We start from the raw sequence: 25353 nt of genomic DNA, 5'->3' as shown, positions 1-25353 counted from the left end.
TTTCAATGGTGTCACTATTTATCTTTAAATCTTTTACCTACCTTGAATTTATTTTTGTGTATGGTGTAAGTTTGTGTTAAGTTTCTTTCTTTCTTTCTTTCTTTCTTTCTTTCTTTCTTTCTTTCTTTCTTTCTTTCTTTCTTTCTTTCTTCTTTCTTTCTTTCTTTCTTTCTTTCTTTCTTTCTTTCTTTCTTTCTTTCTTTCTTTCTTTTTGCATGTACACATACAGCTCTCTCAGCATCATTTGTTGAAGGGGCTATTTTTTTCTTGATTTTATGCTACTGCCCCCTTTGTCTAATATTAATTGACCATAGAGACTGGTTTATTTCTGGTCTCTCTGTTGTGTTCCATTGGTCTATGTGTTTGTTTTTATGCCAGTACCAGGTTGTTTTGATTACAGTGGCCCTGTGATACAGTTTGATATCAGGTATTGTGATCCCTCCTACTTTGTTCTCCTTTCTCACAATCACAGCAGATATTCAGGGTTGTTTATGGTTCCATGTAAACTCTTGAAGTGTTTGATCTATATCTGTGAAATATGCCAGTGGCACTTTAGTAGGGAACATTGAATTTAGTAGAAATGTTGAATCTATAAATTGCTTTGGGTAGTATAGACATTTTGGTGATGTTAATTCTGATTCATAAATACAGTATATGTTTACGTTTGTGTGTGTCTTCCTTGATTTCTTTCTTCAGTTTTGTGTAGTTTTGTGATACAGGTCTTTTACCTCCTTGAGTAGGTTTATTCCTAGGTACTTTACTTTTCTTGTTGCTATATGAAATGGGATTTTTTTCCTGAGTTTTGCTTCTGGTGTTTCATTTTGGTATACAAAAATGCATTTGATTTCTGAATATTGAGTTTGTATCCTACTGCTTTGCCAAATTAATTTATTAAGTTGAGCAGTTTTTTTTTTCCAGACTCTATAGGGTTTACTATGTACACTATCATGTCATCTGCAAACAATGATTGTTTTGTTTCCTGTTTTCAATTTGGATGCCTTTTACTTCCTTTTCTTGTCTGATTGCTGTGGCTAGAACTTCCAATACTATATTAAATAGAAGTGGTAAAAGTGGACCGACTTGTCTTGTTCCAGATCTTAGTGGGAAATATTTTACTTTTTGCCCATTGAGTATGATGTTGGCTGTAGGTCTCTCATATATGACCTTTGTATGTTGAGGAATGGCCCCTGTATTCCCACTTTGTAGAGTGTTTTTATCATAAGTGGGTGCTGCATCTTATCAGATGCTTTTTTCAGCATCTATTGATGTGATCACGTGGTTTTTATTTTTATTTTGTTATGTGATATTACAGTTTTGATGTATAAATATTGTACTACCTTTGCATCCCTGGGATTAACCCACTTGGTCATGGTGTATGATCCTTTTAATGTATTGCTTGATGTAGTTTGCCAATATTTTGTTGAGGATTTTAGTGTCCATATTCTTCACTGATATTGGCTTGAAATTTTCTTTCTTTGTTGTGTCTTTATCTGGTTTTGGGATTAAAATGATGCCAGCTTCATAAAGACACTTTGGGAGTCTTCTATCTTGGATTTTTTTTTTTTTTAATAATCTGGTTAGGATAGGGGTTACCTCATTCTTAAATGCTTTATAAAATTCTACTGTGAAACCATCTGGTCCAGGACTTTATATGCCAGGAGTTTTTTAAAAAAAGATTTTATTTATTTATTTTTAGAGAGGGAAGGGAGGGAGAAAGAGAAAGGGAGAGAAACATCAATGTGCAATTGCTCGGGGCCATGGCCTGAAACCCAGGAATGTGCCCTGACTGGGAATCAAACCTGCGATGCTTTGGTTTGAAGCCTGCACTCAATCCACTGAACTATGCCAGCCAGGGAGGAATTTTTTAAATACTGCTTCAATGTCACCAGCTGTGTTTGGTCCATTCAGGCTTTCTGCTGCTTCTTAATTGAGTTATGGAAGACTACATTTTTGTAGAAACTTGTCCATTTTACCTAGGTTTTCAAACTTCTTGTCATATAGTTCTTTGCACTAATTTCTTACAGTCCTTTGTATTTCTGTGGCATCCGTTGTAATCTCTCCTCTTTCATTTCTGATTGTGTTTATTTGGGTCCTCTCTTTTATTTTTTTTCCGTGATGAATCTTCCTAAAGGTTTCTTGCTTTCGTTTATGTTTTCAAAGGACCAACTCTTGGATTTATTGATCTGTAGAATTGTGCATTTAGTCTGTATGTCATTTAATATTCCTCTGATCTTGGTTAGTTCCTTCCTTGTACTTGGTCTGGGCTGTATTTGTTGTCCTTCTTTGAGTTCTTGTAGGTGTAGGGTAGGATTGTGTATTTAAAATGTTCCTATCATTTTTAGGTAGGCCTGTATCACTATGAACATTCCTGTCAAGATTGCCTTTGCTGTGTCTAATATGTTTTGGGTTGTTGTGAGTTTATTTTCATTTGTTTCCAGATAGTTTTTTTTTAACTTCTTCCTTGATCTCATTCTTGACCCATTCAATGTTTAATAGCATGCCATTCAATCACCATGCATTTGAGTGTTTTTGATTTTTTCCCTTGAGGCTGGTTTCTAGTTTCTATCCCTTGTGGTCAGAGAAATCATATGTTTTCAATTTCCTTGTATTTGTTAAGGTTTGTTTTGTCTCTTATCACGTGGTCTATCTTTGAATATCTTCCACGTGTATTTGGAAAGAATATGTATTTTGCTTGTTTGAGATGAAAGACTCTATATATATCAGTTAAATCTATTTGGTGTAGGACATTGTTCAGTGTTGCAATCTTTTTGTTGATATTTTGTTTGGAAGATCTGTCCATTTTTGACAGTAGAGTATTGAAATCACATACTATAATTGTGTTTCTTTCAATATCTTCCTTTAAGTCCTACAAGGTTTTCTTTATGTATGGGTGGTCATGTATTGGGTTTATATATATTTACAATGTTTATGTATTCTTTATGCATTCTTCCCTTGAGTATTATGAAGTCAATTTCTTGGCCTCTCTTTATGGCCCTTCTATTTAAATTTATTTTGTCCAATATGAGTATTGCTTCCCAGCTGTTTTTCCCCTGTACATTTGCTTGGAAAATTTGTTTGCAGCTCTTCACTTTCAGTCTGTGTACGTATTTTGTCCTGAGGTGTGTCTCTTGTGGGCAGCATATGTGGGGATCATGCATTCTTATCCATTCAGCTATTGTATGTCTTTTGATTGGAGCATTTAATCCATTTACATTTAAAGTTATTATTGATAGGTACTTATTACCATTTTTGTACCTGCGTTCCTATCTCTCTCTCTCCCCTTCCTTTCCTTAAAACAGTCCCATTAGCATCTCTTGCAGAGCTGGTATGGAAGAGGTGTATTCTTTTAGACTTTTTTTTTGGTCTGGGACATTCCTTATTTGGCCTTCTGTCTTGATTGAGAGTCTTGCTGGTTAGAGTACTATTGGTTGCAGGCCTCTGGTTTTCATTAGTTGGAATATTTCTTTCCATTCTCTTCTGCCTTGTAGCATTTCCATTGAGAAGTCAGTTGCTAGTCTTTTGGGGGCTCCCCTGTATGTTAGTTCCTGTTTGTCTATTGCTGCCTTTAAGATTTTCTCTTTGTCTTGAAATTTTGCCATTTTAATTATGAAGTGTCTTAAAGTGGGCCGCTTTGGGTTCCTCTTGTTTGGGACTCTGTGTTTCCTGGATTTCTGTGATTTTTCTCTCATCAAATTAGGAAAGTTTTCCATCATTACTTTTTCAAACATGTTTTCTATTCCTTGCTCTTCTTCTCCTGCTGGAATCTGTATTATATGGATATTATTGCATTTCATGTTGTCTTGCAGCTCCTTTAAGACTTGTTCCTTCTTTCTCAATTTCTTTTCCTTTTCTTGCTCTTTCTGGGTGTTGCTTTTTTCTACCTTGTTCTCCAGCTCACTGACTCGATCCTCTGTTTCTTCCAGCCTGCTTGCAATTTCTTCTCATGTGTTTTTTTTATTTCCAGGATTTTATTGTTCTTTTGTTCCTGGGTTTTGTTTATAGTTTCTATTTCCTTTTTCATGCCTATGTAGTTCTCACTCAGCTCCTAGCAGTTGTCTGTGAGTTCCTTGAGCATCTTTACAACCATTATTTTGAATTCTATATCTGATAGTTTGCTTACTTTCATTTCCTTTAGCTCTTTCAGCGGGGACTCTTCCGTGCCTTTTGATTGCATGTTCCCTTTTTGTCTCCCTGCTTTAGATGACTTTTTGGTCTGTTTCTGCACTTCCTGATGTTTCACTTTGTTAGCTTTGTAGGGTGTAGAGTGAACTTCTATAGTAGAAATTCTATGGGGTTCAGTGGTGTGTTCTCTTTGATCTCCTTGTCTGGATGCTGTAAGCTTTCCCTTTCCTCTGTTTGTGTGGGTTTCCTTGTTGTAGTTGGGTTTTTACTTTTTGGTGGTTCCTTTTTTGGTGGTTTCTCTCCTCTAGTGTGTATACTGATGTTCGCAGCTCCCACCTATTCATGTATATGATCAGTGGCAGGGGGCAGGCAAGATGGGTTAAGACAGGGAGACAGTATTTTATGGGATTTAAAGTAACAGCAAGTAAAGAAGAGAAAAGAGATTCTTCGGATAAGCATAGTGATAACTGTGATATTTCACCCAACTAGCCACTTTTTATAAAATGCAAAAGAAAGATGAGACTCTTGTTAGAGGGGAGGATGATTGTGAGCTGAATTCAGGAAACAGAGTGCTTGTGCAAAGTTAGATGATGAGATATAGTGACAGTAATGGATAGAAAGTAGGCATAGTGTGAGAGAGAATAGAGTTAAACACAACAATAATAATGCTCAGCATTAAAGTGAAGTAGGTTACAATTAAGAAGGGTGGCTGTGTAGTATATACAATTGTATGGAACAACAACTATTTACAATATTACTGAAACAATAATAATACATCAAGAAATATATGATTTGAATAACCAGTATAAAAAGTACCCAATCAAGAGCAGTGTGTGATTGGAACATGAGTGATGAAAGAAAGAAAATTAAAATGCAATAAAGAGAGAATAAGGAAAACCAGTCAAACAATGCAATTAAACAGGAAAATAAATGAGGAAAAGTAAACATAAGGAACTGAACTAAAAAAAAATACTAATAAAATAGTAGTGGTAAAAATAATGAAATAATAATAAATAATAATAATATATATAGCAATAAAATGCCAGTTCTATAGGATAGCTATGTAAAATTTGTCTCAGTTTCTCAGATTTTTGTTTTAGCCTTGTCTTCCCCCGTTTTGTCTATCTCTAGACCTGCCACAACTCTATGTCTATCGTCTCATTTGGTGGAAGGGAAAAAAAGAAAATAATAATAATTAGCCTTCAGCTGACTTTAAGCCTGTTCTGCAAATTCAGCTGGTCTTCCTAGATGTCACAGGAATGGGGGGCTGGGTTTCGCTATGATTTTGACAGGATGGGGACCATATTCACAGTTGCCCAGCCCTTGGCCCAGGTCCTCTGTGAGGTGCCTGGCTCAAATCAGCCACAAAGTCTCTGGGAGCACAATGTGATTCAATCTCGGGTACACTGCTGCACGCAGTCTCAGGTGTGCTGTTCCAGTCGGCCTCTAGATGCTCAGTGTGAGACAAGCTCAGCACAAGGTTCCACTCAACAACTCAGCCTCTGGGTACGCACAGTTCTAATCACCCTCAGAGTGAGCCAGCTGGTGCTCCAGAGTTCCTTACAAAGCATCTTCCCACCATTCTTAACAAGCACAGGGCTTTTCACACAGCCCAACTTTCCAACCAGTCTGGAGACTATCCAAGTCAGGGTCTGACACAGCCCAACTCTCCCTTTCTCCAGGTGTTGCCTGGCACTTCAATTTCTATGGTGCCAGCATCCACAGTCCCAGCAGATGTATATGCTTCTGTGTGTCTCCCACTTCATCTTTATTCTCCCTGGTGACTTCAAGCATCCAGGTCCCTTCTGGTTCCGGGCTTCCCTCTCTGCTCTGGTAGGGGAAGGAGCTGATGATCTAACTCTCCTCCCTATGTCCTGCCACAGGCACCGGGCTGGGGGCTGTAGAAACCATGGTCCCCTCACTGATACCAGGGACCTCACCATCCCAGCACAATCTCCTCACCATCTGTTTTTCAGTCCAATTAGATAAGCTTCAACATATGTCTAAGCCTGTGAAACTGACACCACTATTAAGATAACATATCCATTGTTCCAGAAATGTTATTTGTGCCTCTTTGTAAATCTTCCATGCCTTCCTTTCTAAGCAATCATTGATCAAATTAGTTTGCATTCTCTAGGGTTTATGTAAATGAATCATACAGACAACTATTTTTGTATGCATTCTTTCACTCTGCATAATTATTTTGACATTGATAATATTGAGTATATCAATACTTATTTTTTTCTGAGTAGAATCTCAAGGTGTGAATGACAATTTGTTTATCCATTCATCTGTTGGCAGACATTCAGGTTGCTCAAGTTTTGGGCTATCATGAATGAATCTGTACAAACATTCATTTACAAGAATTTGTATAAACATATACTTTCATTTCTCTCAGGTAAAAATCTAGGAATGGAATGGCTGCATCACAGGTAAGTGCATTTTTTAACTGCATAAGAAACAATCTTTTACAAAATAGTTGTACCATTTTACATTTTCACCAGCAGTATGAGCCCTGGAAGGAGGGTTGTGACCATTGGGCATGAAATTGCAGGGCGCTGGTACTCTGAGCAAGTCTAGAAGAGGGGCACAGTTCTGAGGAGACAAGGCATATGACTGAGGGAAGACACTCAGCTGGAAGAGGCCCAAGGTGGGGCTTATAAAGCACAGAGCTCAGGGTAGGACAGTTGTATTCTCAGGTAACAACCCATTTCTTGTTTTACCTTTTAATAGCTGTCTCCCTGTTAAAGCTGGGACAATGAACACGAGAATAAACTTTATAGCTTATAAAGTCCAAGTTTATGGTCCAAGACTATAGTTTTTAGTCTTGGACTATAGTTTATAGTCCAAGAACCTGCTGGGGTGCCTAGTTAACTTATGAAATGGCTGGTGCTTAATTAAGTGACAGGTGGCTTACCACTCTGTGTGTTAGTTCATAGGTCACAGACAAGCTTTGAAGATAAACATTATCATCCATAATTTGGTGATTGTCTTAGTCCATTGAGGCTGCTATAACAAAATACCAAACACTGTATAGCTTAATAACAACAGAATTTTTTTAGTATATTTTATGTATTATACTATTACACTTGTCCCATTTCCTCCCTTTATTCCCTTCCACCCTGCACACCCTCTCCCACCCACATTTCCCCCTTTTGTTCATGTCCATGTGTCATAAATTCTTCAGCTTCTATATTTCCCATGCCATTCTTACACTTCCCCTGTCTATTTTCTACCTACCATCTATGCTACTCATTCTCTATATCTTTTTTCCCTCTCTCCTCCTCCCACTCCTCCGTTGATAACCCTTCATGTGATCTCCATTACTGTGGTTGTGTTCCTATTCTAGTTGTTTGCTTAGTTTGTTTTTGTTTTTGTGTTTGTTTTAGGTGTGGTTGTTCATAATTGTGAGTTTGCTGTCACTTTACTATACATGTTTTTTATCTTTTTCTTAGACAAGTCCCTTTAACATTTCATAAAATAAGGGTTTGGTAATGATGAACTCCTTTAACTTGACCTTATCTGAGAAACACTTTTTCTGGCCTTCTATTCTAAATGAAAGCTTTGCTGGATAGAACAATCTTGAATATAGATCCAAGTCTTTCATGACTTGGAATACTTCTTTCCAGCCCCTTCTTGCCTGTAGGGTCTCTTGAGAAATCAGCTGACAGTCTGATAGGAACTCCTTTGTAGGTAACTGTCTCCTTATCTCTTGCTGCTTCTAGAATTCTCTCCTTCATTTTAATCTTGGCTAATGTAATTATGATGTGTCTTGGTGTATTCCTCCTTGGGTCCAACTTCGTTGGGACTCTCTGAGCTTCCTGGACTTCCTGGAAGTCTATTTCCTTTGCCAGATTGGGGAAGTTCTCCTTATTATTTGTTCAAATAACTTTTCCACTTATGCTCTTCCTCTTCTCCTTCTGGTATTCCTATAATTTGGATGTTGGAACATTTCAATATGTTGTGGAGGTTCCTAAGTCTGTCCTCATTTTTTTGAATTCTTGTTTCTTTTCTGTTTGGTTGTTTCTTTCTTCCTTCTGGTCCACTCCATTTATCTGAGTCCCAGTTTTCTTCCTATCACTGTTGGTTCCCTGTGCATTTTCCTTCATTTCAATTAGCATAGCCTTCATTTTTTCATCTATTTTTTGACCAAATTCAACCAATTCTGTGAGCATCCTGATTACCAGTGCTTTGAAGTGTTCATCTGATAGGTTGGCTATCTTTTCATTGCTTAGTTGTATTTGCTCTGGTGCTTTGATCTGTTCTTCTATTTGGGCCATTTTTGTTTTGTCTTGATGTGCCTGTTACATAGTGAGGGGTGGAGCCTTAAGTGTTCACTATGGCAGAACATCCAGTAACTGGGTTGTGACACTGTATGTGGGGCAGCAGGTCCAAGAGGGAACAATGGCATTTTCTCTGCTCTCTGTCTGATTTCAGTCCCTTCCACTGCTTCCCCCAAGTAAACTGGGCCCTTCTAGTGCTGATTTCCTTGTAGGTGGGGTTGTGTATGTTCTAGGACCCTATGGGTCTCTGGGCAAGTCAACCCCCTCAGGTGTTTTCAATCGGTGTTTTGAGGCTTTATTTCCCCATGTTGGGACCCTGGGTTGTGTGGTCTATCTCACCACAGAATTTTTTTCTCACAGGTTGGGAAGATAAAAGTCTGAGGTGAGGGTGTCAGCATGGTCATGTAAACACATCCTGAATCAAAGACTTTTTGTATGCTTACATGGGGAAAGGGACAGGGCAGCTCTCTGAGGCCTCTTTTATAAGGGTAATAATTTTATTCCTTAGGGCTTCATGCTCCTGACCTAATCACCTTCCAAAAACTTCAGTTCCTAATGCCATTATCTTGAGACTCAACTTTCTACATATGAGTTTGGGGTATGGGAAGGAGACACAAACATTTAGGGCATAGCACAGTTGAAGAGAATGAGGTTCAAAGAAGCCCCACTTGCCAAAGCTTACACAGATGATCAGTGGTGAGACTCATACAAATCCAAGCTGTTCATTTCCAAAGCCCATGTTCCTTACACTACAGTTCACGATACAGCGTTATTCAGAGACAAAATCAATGATTGGATGACATGACTTATAAATGGTTGCTTTTACTTTGTATTATAATAAACTGGGACTGAGTTCTCAGCACTAAAACCTTTTGACTTATTTTTTATCTCCTGAAGCAATTAAAAAATTAAGATTAATAGTTGTTGGGTTTTGGCGTCAGTTGCCAGTGTCCACTCCACTCCCTCTCCTAGAAGCCTTTTGAGGAGAACCAGCACCTAGACACCAACATTTAGAGTTCTAGAGTAAACATAAGGATATTCACAGGCAAGGAGAAATGACACATTTTTTTTTTTCTTTCTTAGGATAATGATAGAATCTTCTCCAGGCAGACACAGATGTGGGGCTTACCCAGAGTGTGATCAAGAGGGCTTGTATGTAAATATAAATTATTCTCAAAAACATATAAATCATTTTCAAAGACAGAAGACATGGTAGAACACAAAACAAGCCTCAGAAAATTCAAGAACATTGAAATTATATCAAGCACCTTCTCAGATCACAATGGTTTGTAACTAGAAAACTGCAAAATATTCAATGCATGGAAGTTGAGAAAAATGTTGCTAATAATGAATGGGTAAACAATGATAACAAGAAAGAAATAAAAAACATATCTGGAAGGAAGAGTCTCATAAATATTGGGAAAACAAAGAAACACTCTAAGGAAAGGAGGAATTCTCAGAAAGAGTGCTAAATGAAATAGAGGAAAGTCAACTATCATATGTTGACTTCAAAACAATGCTTATAAGGAAGCTCAATGAACTCAATGAACTCACTGAGAATGTACAAAAACTACAGGGAAACTATGATGAACTCACTGAAACTATATCAACATGAAAAATGAAAGAGAAACTATCAACAAGATCCATGAGGAAATGAAGAATATGATTTCTGAATTGAAGAACACAGTAGAAGGAATGAAAAGCAGGCTGGATGAAGCAGAGGACTGAATGATCGAGCTGGAGAACAAGGTAGAAAAAATTCCAAGAAAGATCAACAAAAGTAAAAAAAAAGACTCAAAAAGAATGAAGAGGGCCTAAGGGGACTGCAGGAAAATGTGAAACATAATAATATCCATATAATACAGATACCCGAAGGACAAGAAGAGGACATTTGAATAGAAAACCTGTCTGAAAAAGTAATGATGAAAAACTTTCCTAATTTGAAGAGAGAAAAAGCCACACAATCTCATGGAGTAGAAAGTGTCCCAATCAAGGGGATAAAAAGAGGCCCACACCAAGATATATCATAATAAAGTAGCAAAATTCAAAGACAAAGAGAGAATCATAAAGGCAGCAAGGGGAAAACAGGAAGTAACATACAAGGAAAACCTGATATGGCTAGCAGCTGATTCTCAACAGAAACACTACAAGCCATAAGTGAATGGCGAGAAAGATTTCAAGTAAGTAAAAGGAAAGACCTGCAGCCAAGGCTATTCAACCCAGCAAGGCTCTCAATTAAAATGGAAGGTGAAGTAAGGAGCTTCCCAGACAAAAGAAGGCTCAAAGAATACACCTTCACCAAACCAGCACTGCGAGGTATGCTAAAGGGACTGCTTTAAGAAGAGAAAGAAGAACAGTGAGAGAGAAGGGAACAAAAGTACAAAGGGAGTAAAACTGCAATCAATAAGTACCTATCTATGATAACCTTAAATGTAAATGGATTAAATGCTCCAATCAAAAGATATAGGGTAGCTGAATAGGTAAGAAAACATGACCTGCACATGTGCTGTCTACAGAGACCCACCTCAGAACAAAAGACATACACAGACTGAAAGTGAAGTGTTGAAAAAAAAATATTCCAAGCAAACAGACAAGGAAAAAAGACAAGATAACAATACTTATATCTGACAAAATAGACTTCAAAACAAAGGCTATAAAAAGAGACCCAGAAGGACACTTCATAATACTCAAGGGAAGAATCCATCAAGAAGACATAAACATTATAAGCATATATGCATCCAACATAGGAGCACCCAAATATATAAGGAAATTCTTGAAGGACTTTAAGAAAGATATAGACAGCAATTATACTAGGGGATTTTAACACCAAACTGTCCAAAACTGATAGATCTCCAACCTAAATATCAACAAGGATATTATGAAACCAAACGAAGCACTAAATCAAATGGACCTAACTGACATAGATAGAGCCTTTAATCCAAAAGAAGCAAAATACACATTCTTTTCAAATGTACATGGAACATTTTCAAAGATAGACCTCATGATAGGACACAAAGCAAGCCTCAACAAATTCAATAAAATTGAAGTCATATCAAGTATTTTTTCAGACCACAATGTCTTGAATTTAGAAGCCACCCTCAAGAAAAAAATCAAAAAATATTCAAACTCATGAAGACTGAATAGAATGCTATTAAACACTGAATGGGTTAATAATGAGATCAAGGAAAAAATCAAAAAGTTTATTAAAACAAATGAAAATGGACACACAACAATCCAAAACTCAGAAGACACAGTGAAGGCAGTCTTAAGATGGAAGCTCATAGCAATACAGGTCTAACAAAAAAAAAAAAGGTAGAAATATTTCAATGGAAAAAACTAACTGTACAGCTACAAGAATTCAAGGAACAACAACAAAGACAGCCCAGAACAAGTAGATGAAAGGACATAATCAAGATTAGAGAATTAAATGACATAGGGACCAAAAGGACAACTCAAAGGAACATACATCCAAGAGCTGGTTCTTTGAAAAGATTAAAAAAAAATGACAGACTTTAACAAGATTCATCAAGAAAAAAGAATAGGGACCCAAATAAGTAAAATCAGAAATGAAAGAGGATAAATTACAATTGATAACACAGAAATGCAAAAGAATGTAAGAAATTACTATGAACAACTATACACCAAGAAATGTGAAAACCTGGATGAAAAGCAAAAATTTCTAGAAAAACATACTCTTCCAAAAATGATTAAGAAGAGGCAGAAAGCCTAACAGGACAATAACAGCTGGTGAAACTGAAGCAGTAATCAAAAAACTCTCTTCACATAAAATCCCTGGACTAGACACTTTCACAGAAGAATTTTACAAAATATTTAAGGAAGAATGATAGACTGAAGCAGGCCTAGGAGGAATGGAAAATCACCAGGTGGGAAAAATGTCCCATGGGAAACTGTAGCCTGGGAAAATGCCTATCTCGGAAACTTCCTGCTGACCCTACCCAGGACAAACAGATGCCCAGATAAGATTGGGGTCTGGAGTAGGCCTATTCAGCATAACAGGATTCATCTCTAACTTGAGAACAACAAGATGAATCAAGGACAAAGGCCAGCAGAAATGGCACCAAGCAACCAGCTCTAGCCAACCAGACTCTGACACCCCAAACAGTTAATCTGCATGGGTTTTTGTGCTTAAAAACACTACCCTAAGAACAACCAAACAATTCTGAAGCTCTCTTGATTGGTTCCCTAACCTCCCTATGTTGGTCCCACTTTCCCTCATGAGTCTTGACCCCCCTTGGTTAGCTCCCTAACCTCCATTGGTTGGCTCCACTTTCTCCACCTTCCTCCATGAGTCCCAACCTCCCTAGGTTGGCTCCACTTTCCCTCTTGTTCCCTGCTAATAAACTCTTCTCCTTGGTTCACTGTGTGTCTGATTTCTTCAGCGACTCTGACCTGACGAAGAGCTAACCTTTCTCCTTGTCTCACTACTCTCAAAAATCCAAGAAGAGGAGGAGAAGATAGTGCTGAGGTAGGTGGAAGCAGGGCCCAGTACTTCCTGTGCCCAGCTGGAACATCTAACCGATCTTCTGAGGAATAGAGTGAATGGAGAATGGAATTCCCACTTATATGATGTTCACAGGCCAAAAATTGTAGAGGACATTGAAAAACCGATGGTGAGGAGATTGCGCTGTGATGGTAAGGTCCCAGGGATCTGCACAGGGACCTAGGACACAGTGGCCCCTAGCAAGACCCTGCCCCAGGATACCTGGAGGAGAATTAGATAACCAGCTCCTTCCCTTACCAGAAAAGGGAGAATAGCCAGGCATTAGGAGGGACCTGGATGATGGAATTTGCTGCGGGAAATAGAGACAAAAAGGGAGACACACAGAGGTAGTATACATTGATGAGTACTGTGGATGACAGCACCAGAGAAATTGAGGTGCTGGGCAACACCTGGACAAGGGAGGACTTGGGCTGTGTCAGACCCTGACTTGAATCATCTCTGGAGTACTTGGAAAGATGGGCTGTGTGAAAAGCCATGCACTTGTTAAGAATGGAAGGTAGCTGCTTTGTAAGGAACTCTCTAGCAGCAGCTGGCTCACCCAAGGGTGATTGAGCTGCATGTGCCCAGAGGCTGAGTGCCTGACTAGAACAGGATGCCTGAGATTGAAACACACTGTGCACCCAGCTACTGAGTTGCAGATTGACCCTGGCAGGTCAGAGAGGACCTGAGCCAGAGGCTGGACAACTGTGAATGTTGTGGACTAGATCTGGTCCCCATCCTCTCAAAACCATAGGAAGGGAGAAAAGGAAAGCCCAGGCCCCTCAACCTGTGGCATCCAGGAAGACAAACAGAACAAACTGAACAGGTTTAAAGTCAGCAGGAAGTATTTCTTTTTCCTTCCTCTCTCTTTAATTTCCTTTTTTTCCTCCCCCAAGTGAGACAATAAGACTTAGAGGTGCAAAAGGTACAAAGATTGATCCAAAGAGGAGCCCTGGCTGGCATAGCTCAGTGGATTGAGTGCGGGCTGGGAACCAAAGTGTCCCAGTTTCGATTCCCAGCCAGGGTACATTCCTGGGTTGCAGGCCATAACCCCCAGCAACCCCACATTGATGTTTCTCTCTCTCTCTCTCTCTCTCTCTCTCTCTCTCTCTCTCCCCCTCCCTCCCCTCCTTCCCTCTCTAATAAAAAATAAAAAAAATTAAAAAAAAAAAGATTGATCCAAAGAGGGACCACAAGGTGAACACAGAGAGTTGAGAAACTGAGACACATGTCACTTTCCTATCCCATAGAGCTGACATTTTATGATGTGTATTATTATTTTTTCACTAATTTACCATTTTTATTTTATTAGTATTTTTATTTTTTTTCTAAATATATTTTATTGATTATGCTATTAGTTGTCCTATTTCCCCCCTTCACTCCACTCCACTCTGCACACCTTCTCCCACCCATATTCTCCCCTTTAGTTCATGCCCATATGTCATACTTATAAGTTCTTTAGCTTCTACATTTCCCATGCTATTCTTATACTCTCCCTATTTTCTACCTATTATCTATACTACTTATTCTCTGTACCTTTTCCCCCTCTCTCATCCTCCCACTACCCTGTTCCTAACCCTCCATGTGATCTCCATTTCTGTGGTTCTGTTCCTGTTCTAGTTCCCATTGATTAGTTTGCTTTTGTTTTTGTTTTAGGTGTGGATCATAATAGTTGTAAGTTTGTTGTCATTTTAATATTCCTTATGTTCAGTTTTCTTCATTTTATTTCCCTGTTTAATTGCATTGTTCGACTGGTTTTCCTTATTCTCTCTTTAATGCATTTTAATTTTCCTTCTTTCATCACTCATGTTCCAATCACACACTGCTCTTGATTGGGTACTGTCTATTCTGGTACACAAATCAAATATTTCTTGTAATACTATTGTTGTTCCAGTAATATTGTAAATAGTTGTTGTTCCATACAATTGTATATACTACACAGCCACCCTTCTTAATTGTAACCTACTTCACTTTAATGCTGAGCATTATTATTGTTGTGTTTAACTCTATTCTCTCTCACACTATGCCTACTTTCTATCCATTACTGTCACTATATCTCATCATCTAACTTTGCACAAGCACTCTGTTTCCTGAATTCAGCTCACAATCATCCTCCCCTCTAACAAGAGTCTCATCTTTCTTTTGCATTTTATAAAAAGTGGCTAGTTGGGTGAAATATCACAGTTATCACTATGCTTATCCGAAGAATCTCTTTTCTCTTCTTTACTTGCTGTTACTTTAAATCCCATAAAATACTGTCTCCCTGTCTTAACCCATCTTGCCTGCCCCCTGCCACTGATCATATACATGAATAGGTGGGAGCTGCGAACATCAGTATACACACTAGAGGAGAGAAACCACCAAAAAAGGAACCACCAAAAAGTAAAAACCCAACTACAACAAGGAAACCCACACAAACAGAGGAAAGGGAAAGCTTACAGCATCCAGACAAGGAGATCAAAGAGAACACACCACTGAACCCCATAGAATTTCTACTATAGAAGTTCACTCTACACCCTACAAAGCTAACAAAGTGAAACATCAGGAAGTGCAGAAACAGACCAAAAAGTCATCTAAAGCAGGGAGACAAAAAGGGAACATGCAATCAAAAGGCACGGAAGAGTCCCCGCTGAAAGAGCTAAAGGAAATGAAGGTAAGCAAACTATCAGATATAGAATTCAAAATAATGGTTGTAAAGATGCTCAAGGAACTCACAGACAACTGCTAGGAGCTGAGTGAGAACTACATAGGCATGAAAAAGGAAATAGAAACTATAAACAAAACCCAGGAACAAAAGAACAATAAAATCCTGGAAATAAAAAAAACACATGAGAAGAAATTGCAAGCAGGCTGGAAGAAACAGAGGATCGAGTCAGTGAGCTGGAGAACAAGTAGAAAAAAGCAACACCCAGAAAGAGCAAGAAAAGGAAAAGAAATTGAGAAAGAAGGAACAAGTCTTAAAGGAGCTGCAAGACAACATGAAATGCAATAATATCCATATAATACAGATTCCAGCAGGAGAAGAAGAAGAGCAAGGAATAGAAAACATGTTTGAAAAAGTAATGATGGAAAACTTTCCTAATTTGATGAGAGAAAAATCACAGAAATCCAGGAAACACAGAGTCCCAAACAAGAGGAACCCAAAGCGGCCCACTTTAAGACACTTCATAATTAAAATGGCAAAATTTCAAGACAAAGAGAAAATCTTAAAGGCAGCAATAGACAAACAGGAACTAACATACAGGGGAGCCCCCAAAAGACTAGCAACTGACTTCTCAATGGAAATGCTACAAGGCAGAAGAGAATGGAAAGAAATATTCCAACTAATGAAAACCAGAGGCCTGCAACCAATAGTACTCTAACCAGCAAGGCTCATAATTAAAATGGAAAGTCAAATAAGTAGTTTCCCAGAAAAAAAAGAAGCTGAGAAGAATACATTACGACCAAACCAGCTCTGCAAGAGATGCTAAAGAGAGTGCTTGAAGAAAAAGAAGGAAAAGAGTGAGAGAGTGAGGAACACAGGCACACACACAAAAATAGCAATGAATACCATATTTTTCAGACCATAAGAGGCATGTAAGTTTTAGAGAAGGAAAATAGGAAACAAATTGTGAAGCAAAAATGTGGTAAAATATTAAATAACATAAATAATATTATATTTCACCAAGGTAAATGTAAATAGAACTAAACAGTGCATTAACAACCATTATTCCTTCCATATTTGGGTTGCAGTACATCTTATAGTTCAAAAAATATGTTCAGGACCTATCAATAAATTGATTAAATATAAATGGATCAAATGCCCCAATCAAAATATATAGTATAGTTAAATGGATAAGAAAGAATGGCCCACACATAAACTGCTTACCAGAGACCCACCTCAGAACAAAAGAACTACCTACACTGAAAGTGAAGGTCTGGAAACAAATTTTCCAAGGGAGGGGAAAGGAAAAAGAAAACAGGATAGCAATACTCATATCAGACAAAATAGTCCTAAAAAAAGGGGGCCATAAAAAGAGACCAAGAAGGTCACTTCATTATACCAAAGGGAAAAATCCATCCAAAAGACATAAACATTGTAAATATATATGCACCCAACATAGGATCATCAAAATACATAAAGAAAGTCTTGGAAAACTTCAAGAAAGATATTGAAAGCGACACAGTTATAGTAGGGGATTTCAACATCCCACTGTCAAAACTAGATAACTCTTCCAAATAAAATATTAACAAAGATATTGCAGCACTAAAAATGCCCTAGATCAAATGAACCTAACTAATATATATATATATAGCCTTTCATCCCAAAGAAGCAAAATACACATTCTTTTCAAATGAACATGGAACGTTTTCAAAGATAGACCACATGATAGGACACAAAGCAAGCCTCAACAAATTCAAGAAGATTGAAATTATATGAAGCATTTTCTCTGACCACAAGAAAGAGAAATTAGAAACCAACCTCAAGGAAAGAAACCCAAAACACTCAAACTCATGGAGATTGGATAGCATGCTATGAATGGGTGAATAATAAGATTAGGGAAGGAATCAAAAACGTTTCTGGAAATAAATGAAAATGAATAAACAACAACACAAAACTTATGGGACACAGTGAACGCATTTCTGAGAGGGAAGTTCATAGCAATACAGACATACCTAAATAAGATAGACACATTTCAAACAAAAAACCTAACCCTATGCCTACAAGTTGTGGAGGAACAACAACAAAGATATCTCAGAGCAAGTAGAAAGAATAAAAAGTAACCAAGATCAGAGCAGAATTAAATAGCATAGGAAGAAAAGACACACTTCTAAGGTTCAATGAACCCAAGAGCTGGTCCTTTGAAAAGATAAACAAAATCAAAAAGCCTTTAAGCAGGCTCATCAAGAAAAACATGTAGAGGGCTAAAATAACACAATCAGTAATGAAAGAGGAGAGATTACAACTGATACCACAGAAATACAAAGGATTGTAAGAAATAACTAAAAAGTACTATATGCCAAGACATTTGAGGACCTAGGTGAAATGTATAAATTTCTAGAAAAATAAAATATCCCAAAACTCAATGAAGAAGCAGCAGGAAGCCTGAAAAAAAAAAAAAAAAAACAATAACAGCAGTCAGAATTGAAGCAGTAATTAAAAATTTCCCAACACACAAACTCCCTGGACAAGATGGTCTCAAAGGAGAATTCTGCAAAGTATTTAATGAAGGGCTAACCCCTATCCTTCACAGACTATTCAAAAAAATTCAAGAAGACAGAAGACTCCCAAACTCTTTTTGTAAAGCCAGCATCATCCTAATCCCAAAACCAGATGAACACACAGTAAAGAAAGAAAACTCTAGGCCAACATTGCTGATAAACATAGACACTAAAATCTTCAGCAAAGTATTGGCAAACTGCATCCATCAATATTTTAAAAGGATCATATGCCATGACCAAGTGGGTATCATCCCAGGGATGCAAGGATGGTGCAATATTTGCAAATCAATAAATTTAATACATCACACAAATAAAAGCAAAGACAAAAATATTATGATCATATCTATAGATGCTGAAAAAGCATTTGATAAACTATATCATCTATTTATGATAAAAACACTCAACAAAGTGGTAATTGAGGGAGAATTACTCATCATAATAAAGGCCATATAAGAGAGTCCCACAGCCAACATCGTACTCACTGGGCAAAACCTAAAACCTTTCCCACTAAAATCAGGAACAAAATATGTTTGTCCACTTTCACCACTTCTATTAAACAAAGTATTGGAAGTCCTAGACACAGCAATGAGAGAAGAAAAGGAAATAAAGGTATCCAAATTCAAAAATAAGAAAGAAAACTTTGATTCTTTGTAGATAACATGGTAGGGTACATAGAAAATCCTAGAGACTCCACCACAAAATGATCAACCTAATAGATGAATTTGGCAAAACAGCAGGACACCAAGTCAACCTTCAGAAATTAAAAATATTATTGTGTAAAAAGAATGAAACAGTTTGGAAAGATGGTGGCTTTACGCTAAGCAGTGTGTTTCTCGGCTTCTGTGAAGAGGAGGGAAACTCGAGGATCGGTGGAGAAACAGAGCAAGTGGCAAAGATTACCAAATCATTTTTGAAAACAGGACATCAAAAATTATTGTGATCATTGAAAAACAAGATGGTAAGGAGACTGCTTCAGGACAAAAGGGACCCAGGGATCAGCGTGGGGACCAGGGGTTTGCAGTCCCCAGGCCGGGTGCTCCCGGGTCTGCCTCAGGGCTCCTGGGAGAGGGGAATCGCTGCTCCCTCCTTGGACAGTGGGGGTTGAGCAATACCAGGGGAGACCTTGTTGCTTGAAGGCACAGAGAGGCCAGTTGGACTGGGAAAAAAATCACCCAGGGACTGTGAACACCCACCCATAGCCCAGGGAGAAGTGAGTGCCTCCAGCCCGCACTACCAGGAGTGGCCTGCAAGAGCGCCCGCACCCCTTGCCCTGTGGGAGTGTGGATCAGTGGAAAACCCAAAGCCAGGAAAGGGCATGGGTGTTCTCAGGTTTCAGGAGCCTGCAGTTCTGAACTGTGGAAGCACTTGCCCCATCGGGAATCCTGACTCTCTCGCTGTGATCCCGGAAGGGATGCGGCACTTAGTGCATTCCGAGCCAGAAACTCAAAAATTTCCAGCCATCCTGACCAGGGGCAGCCTGGAAATGTGCCTGAACCCATAGCCCGGTGGGAGTGTGGATCGGTGAAAACCCAGACATCGCAACCCCAATCCAGGAAAGGACGCAGTGTTCTCAGGTTTCTGGAGCCTGCGGTGCAGAGCTGTGGAGGCACACGCCCCATCCAGAATCCTGACTCTTGCACAGTGAACCCGGAAGGGACTTGGCGCTTATAGCATTTCTAGAGCCCGAAACTCAAAAATTTGGTGGAGGGGTGCACCCTTTTATGATTCCTAGGGAGGGCACAGTGAATCCCAAAATGTCGTGGGTGCCTCCTGAGATCATAGAGCTGGAGCCCTGCAGGGACCCCAGAGTCTGGAAGAATGCGGCAGTGAGCTCCAGAGAGGGAGTGTGCATGGGAGAGCCCAGGGTACCTGAGAGACTTGCTGAGATTTGGCTGGGAAGAGTGATAAGCATTTCAAAGGTCCCTCAGCCAGCTGAGGCCAGCAAGATCAGAAAAACTGGTCTGGCCAGTTACAAACCAACAAGAGGTTTTTTTTTGGTTTGGTTTGGATTGGTTTGGTTTGGTTTTTGTGGCTGTTGTTGGTTGATTGATTTTATATTGTGTTTTAAGTGACATTTTATTTTTCAATTCTTATTATTTTTATATCTCACAATCCCTCATGTTTCTCTTCCATTCATCCTAGTATTATTCTTTCCATTCCAAATTTAATCTCCTGCACTCCATCTTCTGCTTTTTTTTTCCTTTTTTTTTTTTGATCTTGCAAGTTACTGTAAATTTGTATTATCTTTTTCTAACTTTTCTGACATTCTTTATTTTCATAGTATTTAGGTATTCTTTTTCTTTCTGTATAACCTTCTTTGTTTGGCTGGTTATACTGTCATTTAATAGGTTCCCCCTGGTATCTCAGTCACAGTGTGCTGATAATTTACTATCTTTCATCTGTGTTCCATTAATACACCTCTCAAGGTTCTATACTCTTTATTCTTGTTATCTAGATCTCATCAATTCTGCCACAAGACCGTCACTTTACTATTACTGTTAATAAGACCTAGTCCATACAATTGTAAATACTACTCAATACACCTACCTGATCTCAGCCCACTTTGCAATTCTCTGAACTATACTATTGTGGGGGTTGTCTCTATTCTTTTACACACTACTCCTATTTACTAATCTTTAATCCAACCCTACCTTAGAATCTGACCTCCCACAGCCTCACAGCATTCTAGATCCAAATAACAATCCTCTCTTCCCCAATAAGAGTCTTACCTTCTTTCCATCCTTTCTAAAACATGGACAGTGGGGTGGAGGATCACGGTTAACACCACAAGGAACCAAAGGATAACCCATCTCTTCTCTACTGGCTGCTAATGTAAATATCATAGTATACTGTCTTGCTGTCTTAAACCATTTTGCCTTACTCCTCCAACTGATCACAAAAAAAAAAAAAAAAAGAGTAGGGTGAAGCTGTGAACACCAGGAGACATGGAGGAGATTGCACCACTGAACCTCACAAGTATTCTACAACAGAAGTTCACACCATAATTACAGGGAACCAGAACAGATTAATTTAAGAAACAGAGGCTAACAAGAAGCAACCCACGAACAATGAGAATACAAAAAACAAAACAAAACAAAACAAAACAAAAAACAACCCCCAATTGAAGGAAAACGAGGAAGCCTCAGGAAAAATGGTAAATGAAATACAGGCAACTCAACTATCAGATAGTGAGTTCAAAACAATGATTATCAGGAAGATCAATGAATTCAAAATGAGCTACCAGAAATTAGAGAGAAACTAGAACAATCTCACTGCAAACTATATAAACATGGAAAAGGAAATAGAAAATCTCAACAAGGGCCAAGAGGAAATGAAGAATACAATTTCTGAACTAAAGAACACAGTAGAAGGAATGAAAAGCAGGATTGATGAAGCAGAAGATCAGATTAGTGAGCTAGAGGACAAAGTAGAAAATAACACCCAGAAAGAGCAAGAAAAGGAAAAGTGGCTCAGAAAGAATGAAGATGGATTAAGAGAAATGCAAGACAGTATGAAACATAATATCTGTATAATAGGGATACCAGAAGGAGAGGAAGAAGAAGAGCAAGATATCAAAAACCTATTTTAAAAAGTAATGAAGGAAAACTTCCCTAATTTGATGACAGAAAAAGTCACACAAATCCAGGAAACATAGAGAGTCCCAATCAAGAGGAACCCAAAGAGGCCCACCTCAAGACACATCATAATTAAAATGGCAAAATTTCAAGGCAAAGAAAGAATCTTAAAGGCAGCAAGGGAGAAACCAGAAGTAACATACAAGGGAGCCCCAATAAGGCTACAGCTGACTTCTCAATGGAAACACTTCAAGGCAGAAGAGAATGGCAACACATACTCCAAGTAATGAGAAGCAGAGGTCTGCAACCAAGGCTACTTTACCCAGCAAGGCTCTCAGTCAAGATAGAAGGCCAAATAAGAAACTTCCCAGACAAAAGAAGTCTAAAAGAATACACCTCCACCAAACCATCTCTGCAAGAGACTTCAAAGGGACAACTTTAAGGAAAGGAAGGAAAAAAGAGAGAGAGAGAGGAACACACATACATAAAAGACAATGCATAAGTACCTATCAATAATAACCTTAAATGTAAATGGATTAAATGCTGCAATCAAAAGACATAGAATAGGTGAATGGATAAGAAAAAACGACCCACATATATACTGCCTACAAGAGACCCACCTCAGGATAAAAGACCTGCACAGGCTGAAAGCAAAGGGCTGGAAACAAATCTTCCAAGCAAATGGACAGGAAAAAAAAATCTGGGAGAGCAATACTCATATCAGACAAAATAGACTTCCATAAAAGGTCCATAAAGAGAGACCCAGGATGTCACTTCACAATACTCAGGGGAAGAATCCACTAAGAAGAAATAAATATTGTAAATATATATGCACCCAACATAGGAGCACCCAAATACATAAAGAAATTCTTAAAGTACTTCAAGAAAGATATGGACAGCAAAACAATAATAGTGGGGGATAACACCACACTATCAAAAATGGAAAGATATTCCAAACAAAACATCAAAAAAGATATTGTGGCATTGAACAATACCCTTAATGAAATGGACTTTACTGATATATACAGAGCCTTCCATCCAAAAGTAGCTAAATACACATTCTTTTCAAATGTAAATGGAACATTTGCAAAGATAGACCACACGATAAGACACAAAACAGGCCTCAAGCATTACAAGAAAATTCAAAACATACCAAGCATTTTCTTGGACAACAAGGGACTGAAGGTGGAAACGAACCCAAAGGATAAACCCAAAACACTCAAAACCATGGAGATTAAATAGCGTGCTATTAAACAATGAATCGGTCAAAAATGATATTAGGGAAAAAAATCAAAAGATTTCTGGAAACAAATGAAAATGAACTCACAACAACCCAAAACTTATGGGACACAGCCAAGGCAGTCCTGAGAGGAAATTTCATAGTGATACAGGCCCACCTAAAAAAGTTAGAAACATTGCAAACAAACAGCCTAACCCTACATCTACAAGAACTCAAGGAACAACAACAAAGACAGCCCAGAGCAAGCAGAAGGAAGGAAATAACCAAGAGCAGAGCAGAATTAAATGACATAGAGACTAAAAGCACAATTCTAAGGATCAATAAATGCAAGAGCTGGTTCTTTGAAAAGATAAGCAAAATCAACAAGCCTTTAAGCAGACTCATCAAGAAAAAAAGAGAGAAGACCCAAATAAACACAATCAGAAGTGAAAGGGGAGAGATTATAACAGATACCACAGAAATACAAAAAATTGTAAGAAATTACTACAAAGAACTGTATGCCAAGAACTTTGAAAACGTAGGTGAAATGGACAAATGTCTAGAAATATATAATTTTCCAAAACTCAATGAAGAAAAAAGCAGAAAGCCTGAACAAACCAATAACTACAAAAGAAATTGAAGCAGTAATCAAAAAACTCCCAACACACAAAATCCCAGGGTCAGATGGTTTCACAGAGGAATTCTACAAAGCATTTAAGGAAGAGCTAACCCCTATGCTTCACAGACTATTGCAAAAAATCCAAAAAGTTGGGAGACTCCCAAAATCTTTTTATGAGGCCAACATTATCCTAATTCAAAAGCAGATAAGGACAGAACAAAGAAAGAAAACTTCAGGCCAATATCACTGATGAACTTTGACGCTAAAATCCTCAACAAAATCCTGGAAAACCACATCCAACAGTACATTAAAAAGATCATACACCATGACCAAGTGGGATTCATTCCAGTGATTCAAGGATGGTACAATATTTGCAAATCAGCAAATGTAATACATCACATAAACAAAAGCAAAGACAAAAAACACATGATCATATCAATAGATACAGAAAAAGCATTTGATAAGGTATAGCACACCATGTCAAAAACACTTGCCAAAATGGAATGGAGGGAGCATTCCTCAACATAATAAAGGCCGTATATGAGAAACCTACAGCAAACATCATACTCAATGGGCAAAAATTGAAATCTTTTCCACTAATATCAGGAACGAGACAAGGCTGTCCACTTTCACAACTTCTACTCAATATAGTACTGGAAGTTTTAGCCATAGTGATCAGACAAGAAAAAGAAATAAAAGGCCTCCAAATCGGAAGGGAGGAAACAAAACTGTCAGTGTTTGCAGATGACATGATAGTATACATAGAAAATCTTATATACTCCACCAAGAAACTGCTTGACCTAATAAATGAATTTGGCAAAACAGCGGGATACAAAGTCAATATCCAGAAATCAAAGACATTTCTGTACACTAACAATGAAACAGCAGAAGAAGAGATCAAGGACAAAATTCCATTTGGAATAGCAAAAAGAAAAATAATATATTTAGGAATAAACCTAACCAAAGAGGTAAAACACCTGTATTCAGAAGACTACATAACACTCAGGAAAAAAATCAAGTAAGACACAAACAAATGGAAACATATTGTGTTCACGGATTGGGAGAATTAATATCATCCAAATGTCCATACCACCCAAAGCAATTCACATATTCAGTGCAATTCCTATGAAAGTACCAATGGCACATTTCACAGACATAGAACAAACTTCAAAAATTTACATGGAACTATAAATGACCCCGAATAGCTGCTGTAATTTTGAGAAAAAGGAGTAAAGTAGGAGGGATCACAATACCTGACACTAAAGTATACTACATGGCCACTGTAATAAAAAAAGCCTGGCACTGGTATAAAAACAGGCACATAGACCAATGGAACAGAACAGAGAGCCCAGAAATAAACCCAAGTCTCTATGGTCAATTAATATTTGACAAAGGAGGCAGCAACATATAAATGGAGTAAAAATAGCCTCTTCAACAAATGGTGTTTGGATAACTGGACAGCCACGTGCAAAAAAATGAAACTTGAACACCATTTTACACCACATACAAAAATAAATTCAAGGTGGATGAAAGACTTAAATATAATACATGACACCATTAAAGTCCTAGAGGAGAACGTAGTTAGGAAAATCTCAGATATTTCACGCAGAAACTTTTGTACTGACTTGTCACCTAGAGCAAGGGACATAAAGGAAAGAATAAACAAATGGGACCTTGTCAAAATTAAAAGCTTCTGCACAGCTAAAGAAAACAGTATCAAAATTAAAAGAAAACCAACTGTATGGGAAAACATATTTGCCAATGATACCTCAGACAAGGGTTTAATCTACAAAATATATAAAGAACTTACATGACTACAGACTAAGAAGACA

This window comes from Phyllostomus discolor, chromosome 9 (assembly GCF_004126475.2).
Source record: "Phyllostomus discolor isolate MPI-MPIP mPhyDis1 chromosome 9, mPhyDis1.pri.v3, whole genome shotgun sequence".
NCBI classification, from domain to species: Eukaryota; Metazoa; Chordata; class Mammalia; order Chiroptera; family Phyllostomidae; genus Phyllostomus; species Phyllostomus discolor.
Note: the sequence above shows the minus strand (reverse complement) of the source record.